This window comes from Rhinichthys klamathensis, unplaced genomic scaffold (assembly GCF_029890125.1).
Source record: "Rhinichthys klamathensis goyatoka isolate OS25496 unplaced genomic scaffold, OSU_Roscu_1.1 h1tg000090l_1, whole genome shotgun sequence".
NCBI classification, from domain to species: Eukaryota; Metazoa; Chordata; class Actinopteri; order Cypriniformes; family Leuciscidae; genus Rhinichthys; species Rhinichthys klamathensis.
The window spans coordinates 5,932,825-5,952,479 of NW_026606629.1; positions in this window are offsets into that span (position 1 = coordinate 5,932,825).

Genomic DNA, 19,655 nt, shown 5'->3' on the forward strand with positions numbered 1-19,655 from the left:
TCCACTGTTCCTCATCCCAAACCTCACGACATCTTTTACTTTGCCCCTGAGATGCGTGAGTATTTCTTCTGCCTGTTGCTCTGCTCTGATATTTATTTTCTTTATGTAACTCCTCATTAAGTCTTCCCACTCACGAACATTCACTGTGTCTGTGCTATCCCCTCTGAAGGTTGGAGGCTCCTTCACCTTCCTGTGAGGTACCAGTTGGACTTGAGACACGTCCAGACTCTGTGTGGATGTGTTAGTGGGTGCGCTGAGCATGTGTGCTGTGCTAGGCGTGGACACTGCTTGGGTTGGGCTGAGGCGCGCGATAACGCTATCTGCCAGCTGCTGACCAACATTCCTTATTATGTCACTCATTTGACTCACTATGTCAGGTAACAGGGGAGTAGAAATAGGGGTGGACGCATCAACAACTTGTGCGTGTGGTGTATGTTCAGTGTAGTGATTCTGGGAAGAAAATCCGACCCCACTAGCTATAGGGGCCGCTGCAGCAATCTGACTATCTCCCTCGACATGAACGTCACCTCCCTGACCAGGACTATCAAAATCCAAAAAAATCGGAGTCCCCCTCCCCCTACCAATGCCTTCACCAAAAGGTGTGCTGATATACCCTTGTCTGTAGCTCATATTGGCGTATCATGCAGCATCAAACAATCAGTAACACAGTGTCAGCCAATCAGTAAAAACAAACTGCATGAAATATAGTCAGAAAAGACTAGCAAAGAAAAATGTATCAATAAATAAAAGCAACTGAGGCCTATACTAATGTGCGAAACGATATGCTGTCCACCTGACAGTGTGATGAAGCCGTCCAGTAGAATGGTCCCAGTTCGGGGTGAAGATCTAACTTCAAATCGATGAGTCACGGCACCAATGTGACGGGTCACTCCATCCTACTGTTGCTGCTACACATCACCACGGACAACCACTTGGATCAGGTTTCTTTATTGCTGGAACACAGTATGACAGTGTTGAATCTTGGGTTCAGCAAATAGATCTCGGGACAACAATCCATTATCTCTCTATCTCAGTGTGTGTAAATGCTATACAGATACAGGAATGTATTTGTACTGGTTACAAATGTATGTGATACTTCTAATGGAAAATAAACCAAATTAGATACCAAACATATTCACAACAAAAATGCATAACTTGTATGTCTATGAAATAAAATAAAACTGTGTGATCGTATAGTGGTTTTAGAATATTTAGGCTGAATTATAATCTCTACATACAACATACAGTACATTTCAGCAGTACAATAATGAAACTGCTTGATCCATTTACATTATATTGAAATAACAAAATAAGGAACATTATCATTGCAAACGCAGCACTCGAGCACAAGACTACCACGCTGGTCCGCTAAACTCGATTTGCACACAACAAATAACATGACGATAAAACCATTTACACAACATAAGATTATTACCTGGAACACAGTATCACAGTGTTGAATCTTGGGTTCAGCAAATAGATCTCGGGACAACAATCTAAATAGCATGTAAAGCAAGTGACAATTAGCACGCTAGTTCACATGAAAATATGCTTGGTTGCAAATCTCTAAAACATGGCTTTACAAGACACATAAATCATCAACTAAACTCAAAATAGTTAACTGAAATCATTATAAGTACATCGCGTGACAAAATACGAGACATATGTACTTAGAATTATAAGAAAACCTTGATTGTCCCAGACCTCCCAAATTGCGTGACTTACCCATTATCTCTCTATCTCAGTGTGGGTAAGTGCAACGCGATTCCCACAGTCACACTAAATCAAACTACCCCTAGATGGCGTAGTTGCATCACTTTTAATATAATTTAACTAGCAACTCTTTTTACTCCGTTACATATATATATATATATATATATATATATATATACACACACATATGCACACACACGCACACACACACACACACACACACATATATATAGGCTATATTCTATATTCTATGTTATGGGAGCAGCCAATTTCCCTCCAAAATTAAACACAAAAACGTATTAATGCAGTGTTTCTGCTAGGCTACTCCCCAGAAAAAAAAGCTATTATATGCAAGTCATTTTAGTGGCAACGTAAGCAATGTACATTATGCGTCAATACTTACCGACAATTGCTGCAATAATAGCTGCTGCTCTCTGTCCCGCTTAAAATCATTGTCAACGCGATTTGTTTGGAACTATTGAGAGCTACACGAATAACGCGACCGCGCGGCGGCGAGATCACTGTCACAACCATCTATGTTCGCAACTCTCATATTTAACGGCTCTGGTTCGCGCTTAGTAGATACCGCCAAGGCAAGTTCAAAACAAAGCGCGCGCGCTGTACTGTGATTGGTGGCTCGTTTGACCAGTTACGTTTTTATCCACTCATAAATAAAAAGGAACGACTGATTTTGAAAATGTAGTAGAGTAAAAAGTAAGATATTTGACTTTGAAATGTAGTGGAGTTAAAGTAAAAGTCTCCCAAAATTTAAATACTTGAGTAAAGTACAGATACGCAAAAAAGCTACTTAAGTACAGTAACGAATTACTGTCCACCACTGATAGTCATGTGCCTCAACAAGTAAAGTCATAACATAATGATATATTTGTAAATCATTAGCTAATGATTAATTAAAGCAGACAACTGGAAGTTGAAGTGCATAGCTTTGACTAATTGTGGTAATTAACACATTAATTTACACTATTAGTTAATAAAATATGTCATTAAGGAATTAATACATGATGACACGTTTAATTAATAGCAATTCACGTATTACTTAATCTATTAATCATATAGACTCTTTATTAGTTGCTGATGCAGTAGTTAATTAATGGTTTAGTTCTTCATGAGTCATACATTAACTCATCATTAATGCATATTAGTGCACCCGTAATATAAAGTGTTACCGATTATACAAAAATAAATGTAATTTTATACAAAAATAATTTTTGTTGCTTGTGAAAGGTAATTCCCTGAGACCTGTTTTCAATTGTGCGGCGATTTGTACAGCCCCAAGCAGCACACGAAGCAGGCATTTTTCTCAATTCCCGTTATGAGAGTTATGGGAAAGTTGCCCTCCGCAATATGGCGGCGCCGTTGACATGATCCAGCGGCCAATAGGGCGTCTGTATTTATTATGTCTATGGTCCGTCAGTGGTCGTGGGCGGAGCATGAGCATTATGACATCATAGTGCTCAGAAAATCCAAACAGCCAGATTATTGAAAGTGTTTAGACTTTGAGGATTAAAAAAAAGGAGTGAATGGATTTTTTTCATTGTATGGTGGTTGTGTCCACACACTGCAAAGACACATTTATATGCAAACACCATATAAAAGTGAATTTTGCATCTGATGACCCCTTTAAAATTGCACTTCCTGACATACTTCGGATGAGACGTTAAACCGAGGTCCTGACTCTCTGTGGTCATTAAAAATCCCAGGATGTCTTTCGAAAGAGTAGGGGTGTAACCCCGGCATCCTGGCCCAATTTGCCCAGTGGCCTCTGTCCATCATGACCTCCTAATCATCCCCATATATATACACTGATTGGCTTCATCACTCTGTCTCCTCTCCACCAGTAAGCTGGTGTGTGGTGGGCGTTCTGGCGCACTATGGCTGCCGTCGCATCATCCAAGTGGATGCTGCACATTGGTGGTGGTTGAGGAGATTCCCCCTTCCATGTGAAGCGCTTTGAGTGCCTAGAAAAGCGCTATATAAATGTAATGAATTATTATTATTATTATTATACTGATAGAAAGGTCTAAGTATATTTGGACTATATTCAATCTTTTGATTGAGATATACAGTACTTACAAGTATAATTAAGTATTCTAAGTATACTTGGAATGCAGTTGTGTTTAATCTCTGGATTGAGTAGCCTATTAAATACTTTTGTCACATAGTTTTACATACTGTTTTCTAAACTTACATTGTTTGAAAATATTGATTTATAAAGAAAACAGATATGTCCCCAATTCTGTGTATCTGTGCAATTTCTGTGTAGGCTGTATAGGAATTTACTTCAAATCTACTACTCTTTCTCCACCACTGACTGAATTTTCAGGCTATCAGTGTTTTCACTGTTATATGGTAGGAGGCATTATTACGCATCTTCTGAAAGAGTACAGAATCTCCAGATCAAAACACTGGTGAAGAAGAAGCAGAAACGTGTGATAGATAGAAGATTACGCAAATGTAAAACAACACGATCATCAAACATTAACCCTGGAGAACCCAAGAACCCTTTTCTTCTTTGGAAAATTATGAACTATGCATTAAATTACTGGTATAAGTTCACTGAACACCAAAATATCCACTTTTTCAATTTTAACCCTTTATTCCCTAATTTAGGATTAGGGCCAAATTTGACCCATTGGGCTTTAGGCATCCTGGTACGACTCAACCTGTTCACCTTGAAAGTTCACGTCAGGCAACTAAAAAAGCCTTTCTTTCGCCAACTGTAAGTTTTTGCGGCACGATTTGGCTCCATCTGTGGGCTAGCAGTCTCGGCAAACGGCACATCTTCATCGCTGGACAAGTCATTGGATGAGTCACTGTCTTGGGCAGAAGATTCACCACCATCACTTTCATGCGGTTGAAACAATTCATCAGAATCGCTATCACTGTCCAATTCAGGGCCAGAGTCATTATCATCAGCTTCAAGTTGCTCCAATACTTGTCTTACAGTGATCTTTCTCTGTTTTGGTTTCCCTGTCCTAAAAAGGGAGCGGCCATACTCCCTGAAAAGATATACTACTTTATTAGTCTCTGGCCCTGTACTACTGAGGTAACTTAGAAACATATATTATACAAATGAAATTATTTCAAGGCTTTAGCCAAATACAGGACTGTCACCATTCTCCATCAAAGTCACTCAAAGAACCAAAGGGTCATTTTTGACCCGACATTTGTTTAACCCATACACCCAGAGGGTCATTTTAGGCCCATCGTTTTTTGAACTAGCTCAGAGTTGCTAATTTATCCAAAAAGAATATAAAACGTACTTCTAGGCATTCTGCAAGCTAATACTAAATAGGCCTAGATTAACAAAAAATACACAATTTTACCAACCGCTGGTTTGCTGAGAAGATGATTTTGTTTGGATAGGTTTCTACCTCAACAAAACAGCATGTGGTCAGCCATCTTGTTACTACCACTCTGGCACTTGTGAGTTCAATATGCATCCCCTAGGTGTCTCTATGCAGGGGCCAGAAGTGGCACTCTGGGCTTTTGAAGTTAAATTTGACAATTTTTTTTTGTTTGTTCATTTTGGGTAGCAGCAATTAACAGCGGCCAAATTTGAACCCGTGGGTTCTCAACAGCATATAAATCAAAACTGCCCAACCGAATGAAATGTCGAACCCATGAAGAGGAAACGACTGTGATGCTCTGGGGGTGTTGATAGACTTCTTTTTTTTTTTTATAAAACTATTGCACACTCAAGTGTTGATAAAAATGGATGCATGAAGCTAGAATAAAATGTTGTTTTTTTTAAATGGAAAGAGTTAAAGTACAGTTAAAGGTATATTTCAAGCATAAAAAATAATACCCTTAAAGTGCAAAAATAGTATATAAATAGTAAACTATAAGTATGATGTTATTTTCCTTTAAAGAAAACTTACAAGTAGTATACAACTATTAAACTAGTAGTTTACTGAGAAGTGTACTTTCATGAACTAAAACATGTACTACAAATATTAGACTAGTAAACTATCAGAGGAGAACTGGCCTGGTTTCTCCCAAGGTTTTTTTCTCCATCCTGCAACCTGATGGAGTTTTGGTTTCTTGCCAATGTCGCCTTTTTCCACCCTTTTTCACATTTGTTGCCATCGGCTTTTGGCTTGCTTAGTTGGGGACATTAAATTTAACATTTAATTTAATATTCAACAATAATATTGATCTGCCTGCATTGACACCATTATATGAGAACTGAACTGAGCTGGACGATGACATCAAGGTTTTCTCCAGAGGGTCTATATATGAACTAAATTAATAACTTTTTTACAACAAAATGAAACATCACTGAACTTACTTAAGATGGACTGTGATGCTATGTTCTTCTGGAAACAAACTTTGTTGCGTTTTCTTGTTATCTTTGTAAAGATGCTTTGAAAAAATCTGTATTGTAAAAAGCACTATATAAATAAATGTGACTTGACTTGAGTATACATATAAGTTCACTTGTACAGATGCAGTACATATGAGAAACTTAGTTTACTACTGTTAACCCTCTGGGGTCTGAGGTGTTTTCTGGGCCCTTTCTGACATGCTCTGATGTTTGTGCTTATTTCTGTTACTTGTGACATTTTTATGGCTAAAGTCTTATTATACTGTATTCGGCACAAACTCTGCTACAATAATATGGCAACAGCATGTATGTAAAAGTTTGTAGTTTTGAGATAATGACGTTTATGCGTGGTTTGTGAAAAAACAAAACAAAATTGTCAATGAAATAAGGTCATGAAACCCATACTGATTATTTATTCACAAGACTTTTGAAAATTGTATCACATAGGCCGTGTGTCCACCAAAGCGTTTTTCCACGCACACGGAGCGCCGCGTTTTTAGAACGCCATGAGCGTAACGAAGCGCTGAGCGTTTTTTTCACGCTGAAGAGCCGAGCGCTCTGCGTTTTTTACTGGTCGCCGAGAGTTGAAAAATGTTCAACTTTGGGTAAAACGCAGCGCTCATCACTGTTGCTTTTTACCCAGCCGTCCAATCACAGTGGAGGAGGGGCGGGACTAATACCACACCGACCAACTGTCACAACATTCTTTCTGTACAACGACATCAGCAGAGCTAACCGAACAACATGGATGAAAAATAAATTTTTAGTATGAAACAAATTATCTGCGAAATCAGTTACAAGTAAACTGTGCTGCGGATATTCTGTATCATAGCAACGAAACGTCTCAACGGAAAAAACGCTGCGCTGCCAAAATGCTCTCAAGCGCTCACAGCAGATCGTCTAGCGTTTTCAGCTGGCTAAAAACGCTTTGGTGGACACACGGCCATAGGCTAAAATATCCCTCAGACGGTCTTCGTTTCGGAGTCACATCCTGGGCCTTCCCGATCAGAAGTGACCGGACACCTAAAAATGAAACTTCCTCCATCCCAGTAAAACCAATGCAATTTATTTTTGTTCTATAATATTTATTCTTTTTAATTTAGTATTTTGAGACAATTTGATTGAACTTATTAATATTTATGGTAAATTTTTTGCCATTGAAAATAATGAATTTTTTATTTTATTTGTATTTTTTATTTATTTTTCTTCTATGCAGTATTTTCGGTTAAAATAGAGACTAGGCTTTCAGAAATAAATCAATTTATTAAACATAAAATTAAATAAATCATGTTATTGCATGGGTTTACCACTAGATGCCTGTATAGCTCTAAATGGAGATGCTTGTGAATTCTAGTTGTTTTTGGACCACATTACTTACTTTTAAGATGTGGATTGAATGTATTTTTTTTAGAAATTCTCAAATAATACTTTTTGCCAAGGTTTATAACATTTTATTAATTATTATTTTAATAATTTTAATAATTATTATATTAATTATATATATATATATTAATTATAATTATTAATTATGTTATGTTTTTCACTCTTGATGTTTTAGAGTTTCACCCCTTCATTGCTGAGCACTTTTTTTCTGCACTGTGGCCGATTTGTAGATAATTTTTGTGTTTTTGTCAATTTCCCATTCATTTCCTATGGGGGTCATTTTTGATCGAAGACCAAAATCGTGACAAATTTTTTTTACGACCACTTAGCATGCTCGGATCATGAACTCAATTTTTTTTCCTAATGCCAGAAAAGTCACCAAGTTTCGTAACATTCCGATGAAGCTGTGATTTTTAAAAATTCAAACAGATTTTTTGTAATCTGAATTTATTGGTGTGTATGTGTATAAAAGTGTGTTTGTATGTGTGTGTGTGTGAATTTTTTGCACTCTTGATGTTATAGAGTGTCACCCCTTTACTGCGGTGTACTTTTTTTTAGAATCGTGGCCGATTTGTAGATTGTACAGACAAAAATTCAGAGAATTTTTGTGTTTTTGTAAATTTCCCATTCATTTCCTATGGGTCGGTCATTTTTTGACCAAAATCATTACTATTTTTTTTACGACCACTTAGCATGCTCGGATCATGACCTCAATTTTTTTTTGTATTTACATACCTAATGCCATAAAAGTCACCAAGTTTCATAACATTCCGATGAAGCTGTGATTTTTAGAAATTCAAAACAGAAAATTATTCGGTCAGAAATGACCGAGGACCGTCTGAGGGATATTTGCTCCAAAACTATGTGAAAATAATCCTGCCTACTCATTCAGATAAGACAATATATTGATTTAAAATTTGTAAGACATGTTTTGTGTGAGAAAGCTTTATGCGAGGCAGTGTTAATTTCGTTGACGAAAATAACGACGAAAATTATTCGTCAACGACATTTTTTCACAGACGAAAACGAGACGATAACTAAATAAAACCTAGTTTTGAATGACAAAGACTATGACGAAAATCTATTGACATTTTCGTCAACGAATAAAAACTAGACGAAAATGTTAGATAGTGACGATTTGGGAAGCGATCCGTCAGAACTGATGTCCTGCGTGTGTGGTAGATGCGCACATTTGTAGGCTACTGTAACGTGATCTACCCCGCGGTCATAAAACGTTAAAAAATGTGAACGTCTGAATGAGTAGAGCAGACATATAGATCTCTGAATAAGAGTGACGATGCAAAAAAGAGCTCTATTCGGTGCGGTTTTCTGTGCGCACACACCTAACCCGAAGCGTGCAGTCATGCACAATACACCTACAGCGCGCGAGTAGGCTACTGAATTGAGCTCTCTTTCGTGTCTGAATGGAGAAATACACAACAGTATGTCTAAATGTCCTTTTTGGAGAGTATTCATGTAAACTATGCTGGTTATGTCTTAAACTGTGAGTGTGTCGGATGTGCATCAGTGCAATTGTATCCGCATGTCATTGGACATGATCCGACGTCTTAAAGTGACAGTGGCAATAAACATAATGCGGTCCGTGTCTTTAATTTTGATCAAGCAACAAAAGAAAAAGAGAAAAGCATTCACTGTTTGTTAATAGCTTTAATAAGGATTAATTATATTTAATTCATACAAATAAATATGTCTGCTTGAAAGAATAAAGAATGATGTGTAAGTAGTTATAAGGAATGAATATATCATTCATTGTAAAGAAGACTGTGTTGTACTTTAGGAAAAGTGGTTTTATTTCATTTTAAGATATTTTTTAAGTAACAGCAGTTAAATCTGTATCTGTATTGCATGTTCAAACTTAAAAATCATTCATATTAATAGGTTAATAGATGTTTTCTCCGGGAGTATATGGGTTTGGAAATTTTAGAGAAATTCTAAATTAACGCATTACAATTGAACTAAACCCATTATATTTTAGTCGACTAAATCTACTGTAGATTTAGTCGACTAAAATGTTATTGTATTTCGTCGACTAAAACTAGACTAAAACTAAAACAATTCAGATGACTAAAATATGACTAAAACTAAATGGCATTTTAGTCAAAAGACTAAGACTAAAACTAAATCAAAATTTGCTGACAAAATTAACACTGATGCGAGGAGGTGTGAATCATCATGAATATTGATGTTTTTCACACCTGAGAAAGACAAAGACCCTCCCATAATGGCCCTATGAGGTGCTATCAGGCCCTATCATTATGAGCAACATTGCACAAAGAATGAGGAGATTTTAAAAAGAATGGCTTTTAGATTGTTTGGATTTATTTACAACACAACATAATCAAAAGATACACAACAAAGGACAAAAAAGCACATTAGTAAACACACTGATCTAAAGACAGAGACTTGAACAGTCAAACACACCTTTGTGCCATTCCTGAAACATAGTACCTGTCATTTTCAATGTGTTTGATTTTTCACTTTACCATGTTCATGTACAGAGACTCATGTGAATGTTGAAGTCAGCAGGACTCATCAGTGGCATCTGGTCCTTGTAAAAAAAATAAAAAAATAAACACCTGTGAACATGCTGATATCAAGAGAAACTATAGGGCTGCACGATTTTGGGAATACATTTGAGATTTTTCTGGTTAAAATTATGAAATTTACAAAATACATACATATATAAGTTTGTTGTGCCTTGTAGGCATATATGTGTAGGGCTGCATAAAATAACAATAGCCTAGATAGCAGGCAGCCTATAAATCGTTAAAAAGGAACACTTCAGTAACGCTACACTAGAGAAAAATATATGGATTATCATATTTTACTTCAAACGTTTCCATTCGTTATGAAATGAGATTGGAGTAAAAACATGAAGCCTAATGTTTGCCGTGTTTTGCTTTTCAAACGCACAGCGCGACTGACTCAAACTCACAGCGCGTGCAGAGAACGTTTCAGTAGGGGTAAACGCTCCAAACTATGAAACATTATTGTTACATTATACATATCTACGTTGTGAGCAGATATCCACAAACACAGTATTTAACAGTAAACACGGGTCGGTCCCACTTTATATTAAGTGGCTTTAAGTACTATGTACTTACATTGAAATTATTAATTTGGTACAATAGACTTATTGTGTACATACATGTTTTTACATTGTACTTATATTTTAAAAATACCTGCATGTAATTACAGCTGTAATTAATGTATGCAATTACATTTGTAATTACACTGTTGACCCTTCCCTTACACCTTAACCCACCCTTAAACCTACCCACACCACCACACCTGTCCTAACCTTACCAGTATCACACCTCAATAGCAGCAAAAGTGTTTTACAATATACAACCTGAACACAATAAGTACATTGTACTTATTTTTCGATGTTAGTACATAGTACTTAAAGCCACTTAATATAAAGTGGGACCCACGGGTCTAAACATTATAATATCCACACTCATACAAGCCTACTTTTATATCGTGCTGTGTTTAATTATCGAACATAAAAACATTCTTGTGTCATACATGTATATACATTTAGCATTAGGCTTCATGTTTTTACTCCAATCTCATTTCATAACATTTTAGTCTGGCACCAGTTTAACTAGTAGCTACAATGTAAAGTTTATGCAACAATAACAAGCTTAATGTTATGAGTGTCTTACCTTAAAAAAAAAAATCATTCTCATAATCAAATCGTGTTCTTCTAATTCTTCTGAGGTAAATCCAAGGTAAACAGCACAGCACAAACACAGTCTTCCAAACTCGAGGAAAAACAGAGGGATACTGAAGTCTCAAATTCTTTGTTTTGAGGTAATGAGCGTTTACAGATCTGCATTCCTTCACGTGGATCATTTGCATGTGAACAGCTCTTGCGCATGTGGGTGTGGTCACATTAGAACTAATGAGCTTGGGCTGGAGAAACTGTACATGTCGTTGCTTTCATACGGATTACTTAAAGGTGCCATGTGGAATGTCTGCCAAAAAATAAATTCATACTCCACATATTCCATACCAAATGGGGGCAGTATACCTCCAGAAAGTTGGCCTACTCTAGTCTGTTTTTTAGTTTCGGGTTGTTAATCTTCTAAAACCGTCAAATCGTCCGCTTTGTCCCGCCAAAGCCTATTTTGATCGGTGAGTGATGTAGAATATAATGACTGCTGCGCTTGACAGGGCTTATAACGAGCAGAGAGAGAGAGCGCCCCGGCCGCGCGTGCGCACTCTCACGTCTTCAAACAACACGAGCGCAGTCCTCCTGCTCTCTCTCTCCCTCGCGCATACTAATCAAATCAATTGACACGATAGTAAGACCGCAGTTCATTTGGAGATTTTTAGAGATTAGAGACTCAATGAACAACATCTCAACACTAAATTATAAAGGCCGGTCTCATATAGACGCGATTGACATCAGGTTTAAGTACGCCCACAAGCCGTGCGAGTTATTCGTGTACTGCAGTTTGGCTGGTGGTTATGTATGTTGCCCGCATACCGCCTCCCATGGCCGAAACTGGTATTACGACACCAGTCGGGCCGGCGCTAGTAATTTAGCATGCTAATTTAGGTTTATATCTCGGCAGCACTATAACTTGTCAATTTTTTAATGACATCATTGCACTTATTTCTTCTCATTCTTTTGATGCGTGTAGCTTATTTTTTGGATAATTTTACCTCAATTTTTACATAGGGCACCTTTAAACAGAGAATATTTGTTTTTGATATGATTTACATAATTAAAAAAATGGAGACTTCAAGCTTTGTAAAGACATGTTTCATGTCACAGTGACAAGCATTCGCTGAGTTACAGATCATTTTCTGTCAATTTTCAGAATGAACTTCACATTGAGAGAGACGACAGAACGCACATCATGTTTATTTTCTTTATTTTTTTATTAGGTTAAGTGCTCACAGAAGAGATGAGTTTTCAGTTGTCTTTTGAATGTTGTCAGAGATTCTGCATTCCGGATGAGGGTGGGGAGATCATTCCACCAGCATGGAACCATGAATGAGAATGTTCTGGAGAGTGATTTTGTGGCTCTCTGTGATGGTACCACGAACCGTCGCTCATTGTCTGATCGTAGGCTTCTGGTTGGGATGTAGACTCGTAGGAGCGAGTGAAAGTAGGAGGGAGCTGAGTAGATCTGTAAGCAAGCGTCAATGCCTTGAACTTGATGTGAGCCGCGAGTGGTAGCCAGTGCAGAGAGGTGAACAGAGGAGTGACGTGGGCCCTTTTGGGCTGGTTAAAGACAGGACGGGCTGGATCATTTGTAGAGGTTTAATTGCACATGATGGAAGTCCAGCCAGAAGAGCATTGCAGTAATCAAGCCTAGAAATAACCAGGGCCTGGATGAGAAGTTGTGACGCATGCTCAGTTAGGAAAGGCCTGATCTTCCTGATGTTGTGCTGTGAATATCTGCATGATCGAGCTGTCTTTGTAATTTGGTCTGTGAAGGTCAGCTGGTCATCAAATATTACTCCAAAATTTCTGACCGACCTTGATGGTGTGATTGATGATGAATCTAGCTGGATAGTGAAGTCGTGCTGTAGAGACGGATTGGCAGGGGAGGACGAGAAGCTCAGTCTTTGCCAGGTTGAGCTGCAGGTGATGTTCCTTCATCCATGCCGAGATGTCCGCCAGACAGCTTGAGATACGTGCAGCTACTGTGGGATCATCTAGTTGAAATGAGAGGTAGAGCTGTGTGTCATCAGCATAGCAATGGTAAAAGAAACCATGTGCCTGTATGATGGGTCCCAGAGATGTGGTGTGAATGGAGAAGAGGAGGGGTCCAAGAACTGAACCCTGAGGAACCCCTGTGGTCAGTTGATGTGCTTTGGATACCTCGCCTCTCCATGCGACCCTGAATGACCTACCTGTGAGATAGGACTCAAACCAGTGGAGGGAAGTTCCAGTGATGCCCAGTGATGAGAGGGTGGACAGAAGGATCTGATGATTCACAGTGTCGAAGGCAGCAGACAGATCCAGAAGAATGAGAACTGATGATTTGGAAGCAGCTTTTGCGATCCGCAGGGCTTCTGTGACCGATAGTAATGCGGTCTCGGTTGAATGCCCTTTCTTGAAGCCAGATTGGTTGACATCCAGCTGGTTGTTCAGAGACAGGAAAGATGATACTTGGTTGAAAGCAACTTGTTCAAGTGTTTTCGCAATGAATGGTAGGAGAAAGACAGGTCTGTAATTCTGTAATACAGGTCCTACCACCCCAACAAAAGAAGCCTTGGACAGAAATGTAGTGGAGTAAAAAGTACGACATTTGTTTTTCAAATGTAGTGAAGTTAAAGTAAAAAGTTTTCAGAAAAAAATAATACTTAAGTAAAGTACAGATACTCAAAAAGTGTACTTAAGGACAGTACTCAAGTAAATGTACTTCGTTACTGTCCACCTCTGCTACTAGTACATTGATATTAGTACATTAAGTAAGTATAGTATAATTATAATTTTGAAGGATGCATCAAGTGTATCCTTCGTGTCCTTCAGTCACCCGCAATCCATTGCACACATTCCAATTCAAGAAAAATAACTAACGGAAAACGAGTCGGCACTGAGCTTGTCTGAATTCATAATGAAATGTAAGAAAAAAATAATGTTTCTGGAGTTGAAGTCATACATGTTATCTTTTGTTCTGGTGTAAATGAATCACTTAACACTAAACTTCCAATAATGTAAACCACAGACGGTTGTCATTCGCTGCATTGCATTAATAGAAAGGCAGTTAATATGAAGATTTTTAATACAAAATTATTTTTCCAAAATTAAGTTAATATTTTTGTGCCATGACTGTGGGGGTGAGAACATGTCTGATGTAGCCATGCACACTTACTAGATCATCTCATTACGGTTTAATGCTGAGGAGGACTCTAGCCTAGAAGCCTCAGAAGGACTGGACTACAAAAACGCAGCCTCACTAGGATGCAGCCTTCCGTTTGAGAAGCACCCTCTTAGTGGAACTAAATATATTGTGGAAATGTCAGTGTTTTTTATCCATACAATAAGTCAATAGGATCTGATGTTCATCGGACACCAACATTCTGCAAAAATATCTTCTTTTGTGTTCTGCAATTAAAAGAAAGCCATACAAGCATGGAATGGCATGAGGGTGAGTAAATTACAGAATTTTTATTTTTGAAAGAACTATCCCTTTAAATAAGGATTTTGAGCAATTAAAATTGAAAACCTTGCATGAGGGTTAAAGGTCAAGTTTTATTGCTGCTAAAAATATTGCCATAAACAATGATGTTCACAAAATAATTACATTCTGGGAAATCCAAAGTAGAGACAGGAGGTGAGAGACATGCATAAAACAAAGGAGTGTACTTGGAAAGGACTAAACCATCCCTAACTACTTGTCAGTCCAACAGTCAGACCTTCATGTAAGCAATTATCTTTTTATTTTTATTTCATAGAATGGTACTACATTGATTAATATGGGACGTATTTTAAAGATTTCTAGCTTTTATGTTTTCCAAGGACATTCTTTATGCAAGGGCTTACTGTGCTTTGATGAATGAAACAAAGTTCTTGAGATGAGATTTAGTTCAATGAAACTGCCCATTCGATAAATTAACCCAGGAAATAATATTTTTCTATCAAGGCCCTTGCAGAATCCCCCTGCTGTGCTGAGTAATGGCAGTCAAGCAGCAACAGCACAGTGCTCTCCACCCCTGCAGCTCGTGCTCACAAACGTCCCATAATCCTCATTAGGGTCTGCCTAATGATTACTTACAATTCAATGGGGATCTATTATCAGTCATTAAACACAAGGTCTTGTGCGTGACTAATTGGATTAATTTCTGTGATAAATAGGAAAACAAAATTTGCAGCAGTATTATGATTCTGCAAACAACAAAAAGAAGCTACAACCACCGATTCTACAATTGCATCTATTGCACAATTAATTAATAAAAAATGCTTTGGATAGCAGGACTGCATAAAATTATATTATGCATTCAACAATGAATCTAAAATGGTGTAATACTTAATCTTTGTGTGTAATTATTATTAACAAGGCACAGTGAAAAACATAAAAAACAGATGAGTCGAAACCAATATTATTTTGGCCTCTCATGAACCAACCCATGTACACCGAATCACAAATAACAAATTAAGTGCTTCCCACTATTGTCTTATTCATTCTCATTTTGTTCTTTTTCCCCTGCTTATGTCATTTTTTTAGATTTCTTGTTGGTTGTTGGGTGCAAATCTTGCATGATAATCGACTATTAAGATGTAAATAACAGTTTCATTAGCACCACATCTTCAAAGACCGTAAGGCGTAATTTCATTCAAATCAGTCAGTTTCCAAAATTACTCAGATGCCATCAGTAGCATTTTAATATGTATTATTAAGCTGCAACTTGTTAAAGTTGGCATGAAATAGAAATTCACCCTGTGTATTTTATAACACAGTTATTGATGTCATTGTGAACGATTCATCCATGCAAGTGTTTCATCCATTCAACAACTAATAGACAGAACCAAGTACCCATCCTACATTTTCTTCTTGCTTTCCATAATTCATTTATTTATTTTTATTTATTTATTTGAGCAGTAACCATTCTGCTCAAAAGGAGTGAGCCGAAGCAAAGGAGCTTACAAGCGCCCACCCCCAAAATGTAATACAAGAACAATTCTCATTTCGCAATAGTACAAGGGAACATAGTGCAAAAGCAACAATACAACAACAAAGAGACAACAAAGTATCTGATCATGGTGGAAATACCCCTAATAATAAATCGTTTCTTCTTCTCTATACTTTTTAAAAAGCTTTTGTTTGTATTTGTATTTGAAAAGATTGATGTTTAGACTTCGTTTCATCACCATCTCCAAATTATTCCACAATTGTACCCCATTAACTGTAAGGCTAAAACTTTTCAAAGTTGTACTATGTTTCTGCGTCCTTAATTTAAATCTTCACGTAATTCATAACAACCAGTACGTTCTTGGAACCTTCTTTGTATTTGGCTTGGTAACAATTTGTGCCTTGCTTTGTATAGCATCTGTACCGATTGGAACTCAACAATGTCATAAAACTTCATGATCTTTGATTTTAAAAATAATGAGTTTGTGTGGTCCAAAAACCCAACTTTATGAATTAATCGGATAACTCTCTTTTGCAACATTACTATTGGTCTTAATGTGCATTTATAAGTGCAACCCCATATCATAGAACAATAATATAAATAGGGCAAGATCAAAGAACAATATAAAGTATGCAGAGCTTTGATATTTAAAATATGCTTTACTTTTGCAATTACAGAAATGCTTCTTGATATTTTAGTGATTGTATATTTAATGTGAGAGTTCCAAGTAATTCTATCATCTACGTATAATAACTCCAAGAAATTTGATTTCATGCACCCGCTCTATAACAACACCCTCTATCTGGATTGCTTCCTGAGCATTGGTGTTACTGTTGCCAAATATCATCATTTTACTTTTACTCAGATTTAGTGAAAATTTGTTTTGTTTGAACCACTTATTAACACGTTTGAGTTCCAAGGTAACAATTTCACTATGTACTATACAGAAGAAAAGATCTTTCGCTACTTCTGTTTCTGTTACATTGTAAGCTTAAAGGCAAACAAAAAATGCTTTGTACCTGATTTAGAATAAATGTTATACGGCCATAAATACAAACTGCTTCTATACTTGAACGATACATTGACAGGTTAATCTACATCAGTCTAGCTCAAGTTAGCTTAAAAAAACGTAGTCTAAAGTCTAATCTCAATGTAATCTAAAGTCTAAACGGAGTCCATGACCCTTCCTCTTACAATTATGTGCCCAAATAGTAGCATCAATTATATTGCTTAGAAATTCACAGAAAAAGCAACGAAACAAACAATCATTAAGAAAAGAGACATAACATACTGAAGAGACACAACAACACATATAATGTGAAATAAACAAGTGTTCAATGGTTTGGGAATTTCTCCTTTTTTACGTGCAGCTGTCTTCTATTATTTTATTTTTGTCAGTAGTAGATAATGCAGAAGGCTTCTAAATGCGAGTCTTTTCCCCAACTCCTGCCAGATAGTAATTGGGGGCATAAGTAAACCCCATCTGAGCACAGTGCGTTAATCTCCCTCTGCCAGTGTTAATTGGCCATTTTATGACAAACCAGGCCAAAATGCAGGAGAACACATGCCTGGATTTACATGCTGTTTACAAACAGATGTCTGAGCGGAGAGTAAATAAAAGCATATTATGTCCTCTGGAAATGGCTTTAATCAAAAACTTCAGAAACAAAGGTCTTTAAGATCATTGTTTTGAGTGATGGTTTGCAGTGGACATGAAAAGAATAATTTTACAGACTCCTTAAAAGCTTTTTAATGTTGTATACAAGTCTATCTATCATAAGATAATGCATGCTATGGTTAGATTTTTTAGATTATTTTGCAGATTTCACAGGTTTAATATGCCACCAGGGGGCTGTTCCATAAATGAAGCTTAGAAAAGCGGGGATTAAACTCCAAAACCGGACTTGAATGAGCCTAACAAATAAGTTGGGGCTAAAGTGGTTCCATAAAAGGTAATTGAAGTTCACGCAATCTCACTAATTTGATCCAGGTTTATCTAGTCTAGATAATTGCGTGTGCACGCGTTTCTGAAGCAGCCCTAGAGGTCGATCGTGGATCAAATCGATCCACCACCAAACAGCGTATATTTTGTGCTGTTTTATGCGTTTGTGACATGTTTTTTTTTTCCTCAGTGCAAAAATGACATTTTACAGTTATATTCTCCATCTGTAAATGTTAGAAAGTAGTGCAAATGTATCCATTTTGCTGCTAATCTTCATATTGAACGAGCGCTGCTGCGCGCATGCGCGCCAAATAGGAGCGCAATAATTCTGACTAAAATATACATTTTGCTTGGAAAATTAATATGCGATACTTTATAACACTAGAAATATCTTCTAATTATAATAATTTCTCTTTAGGATGTTGGATAAGTTGCAGTGAACTTCTAGCTCATTACACTCATATATTTTATACTTCTAATAAAAAAAAAAGAAATTGAACAGAAGTAGCCTAATTCAGGGAAGATTTTTTTAAAGAAACTAAATATATAAAGATACAAAATATAGTTTTGGGTATAGGACCTATGCTACTTTATAAAGATGATATATATAGCCTACTTATTTAGAATGCTGAGAATTACAGCTTTTTATGCAATAATTTTTTTGAGAAAGCAAGAATCCCCAGTTTTAAGTTTAGTGGTTTAGATTTAGTTTCTAAAGTACATTATGGAGAGGATAACATTAAATTAAGAACAAATGTATACATTTTGAAAAGATATGTGCAACTCTAAAATCAAAGAATATTCCATAAAATAAAGGAATAGCCTATATATTGGCCTACATTAACTACATTTTTATGTAACCTTCCCTTTTATTTCGAGTTATTTGTTATTTCTTTACTTATTTAATATTGAATATTTGATATTTAAATAATATTACTTGAATAACTATTGGGAATTATGTGTCATTCATTATAAGAGTTTGATATATGTGAATGTTATATTTTTATTAATATTTATTTATTGTTTTATTTATTTATATATATATATTTATATATATATATATATATATATATATATATATATATATATATATATATATGTTGGTATTATCACAAAAGAAAAAAAAAGTAGAAGGAAAAATAAGGAATATTTATTGGGGGAAAATATGATGTCTTTAAAGGAACTGTCCATTTGTATAATTTTGTTAAATGTGTTTGAATTGAAAGACATAATAAAGTACATTTTATATATATATATATATACATTTTATATCTAGACAGCGTAGAGAAAGAATTCTCTGATAACCGAGGCACTCCTTAATTAAAATGTCTTTATTACAAAAATGACATGTCCTAAACTTTAAAACGCCTTATATATGTGTCTATATTGTCTATATTGTAGCCTTATTTAAGTTGATTTTCTGTATACTGTGTATTTATAAAGTCCAATAATGGTATTAGAGACTGTCAGTGGTAATATCATTGTGTTCTTGTCGGTCAGTGTTGAGGATCTGTGTAACAACTGAGGCTTAGCCTGACAGTTAGCCTGCCCTGGACCAGGCTAGTTTCCCAGCATAAGTTGCCAGGGTAACTGAGTTTGAACTTTTTTAAGTTTGATTTATGAAACCGAATCTACCAAAAATAAGCCTGA